The sequence below is a fragment of the Hippocampus comes genome, unplaced genomic scaffold (genome assembly GCF_001891065.2).
Source record: "Hippocampus comes isolate QL1 unplaced genomic scaffold, H_comes_QL1_v1.1 C16942898, whole genome shotgun sequence".
NCBI lineage: Eukaryota > Metazoa > Chordata > Actinopteri > Syngnathiformes > Syngnathidae > Hippocampus > Hippocampus comes.
This window is the reverse complement of record NW_017841270.1, coordinates 1-1,317: the sequence shown is the minus strand read 5'-3', so window position 1 is coordinate 1,317 and position 1,317 is coordinate 1. Positions and strand designations below refer to the sequence as shown.

At 57.7% G+C, this 1,317-nt stretch overlaps 1 pseudogene; it reads right to left on the bottom strand.

The window, feature by feature from the left end:
- Window positions 1–173: 173 nt before the first annotated feature.
- LOC109509542 (metabotropic glutamate receptor 1 pseudogene) lies at window positions 174–1,275 on the bottom strand (annotated as a pseudogene).
- Between the last annotated feature and the right edge of the window lie 42 nt (window positions 1,276–1,317).

Here is a 1,317-nt window from a genome sequence, read left to right as displayed (position 1 = left end):
GCTCAGCGTGCTATGACGTGCTAAGGATTACTGCGTGGTAGGATTTAGGGCCACACTGGAAAAAAAATAGGAGTAAAGGGTACAAAGTTGTCATTTTATGAGATGATAATTGCCATTATTAGGGTATTTGTGTGGAATCGTGGTCTGAGGAGGTTCTAAATTTGTTTGCGGAGTAAGAACAAATGAAGGAACCTAAAAGTTCATGTTTAGGCTGAGTTACGTTTGTGAATGTAGCCCAACGTACTGAACATCCGGCACTTCCTGGCCATCAAGAACACCAAGAAACTTATTTTTGAAGATGTGAACCACTTCAAGACCTGAACCAAAGGCCCGTGGAGGATCCTCCAAGAATCCTTCCAGAGACAGAGACTCCAATGCGGATTACTTCCAAATGTGAAAAGTTGAAGTCTGGATTTGAAATGTATCATTTGTAACGCCGGTCCCAGAGAATCCGGATGGACGATCTTACCTTCCGTGTGCACGGCAGACACGTAGGTCCAGTTGTAGCGCTGCACGATATCCAGCATGGCCCGAGCCTGGAGGGTGTCGGACGGCACCACCCGCAGGAAGTACTTGAACAGCGTCTTGTCGCTGAGGTCGATGCTGGTCGCCGAGTAGGCGATCTGCGGGATGTTGAAGAGCTGCAGCAGGTTCTGCACCTGGATGGCCACCGAGCTGGAGCCCGGCCCGATCACGCCGGCGATGGGCTTCTTGGTGGGCGGCGGCTGGCTGGAGTGGGACTGGCTGTCCACGCACCACTTGGAGCCATCCTTGTCGTCCCGGATGGAGATGAGCGAGTCACGGATGAACTCGATGCTTTGCTCCAGAGCCACGGAAGAGTGCCAGCACGAGTCGCGGATCTCGCAGCCCAAGCTGATGTTGGGAAGCAGCTGTTGGTCGGCGTTGATGCGGTCCAGGGTGTGGAACATGGCCTCCACCCGCTGGATGCCGTACTGCTCGCGGACGTCGCCGCACTTGCGCTCGGCCACCTTCTCCGCCGACGGCTGGTGGTGGACGGAGAACAGGGCGCCGATGATGACGTCGCCGTCCATGCGGGCCACCGAGCGGGAGACGGCGCGAGGCACGGCGGCCCGCTCGTGGATGCCGGCGGCGCGGCAGGGGGCGGGGAGGCGGGAGAGCAAGGCGGGGAGCAGGAGCAGTGCGAGGGGAGCCATCTTTAGCGGGCGTTTGACGGGGGGGCGCGCATAGCAGCTGAGGTCACGTCGGCGTTTATCCCAGCCACCTGCGGACGCCACGCCTGCACCACGTGTACGCGCATCTAGACGGGGGGGGGACAAGAGGAGCAAAAAAAAAAAA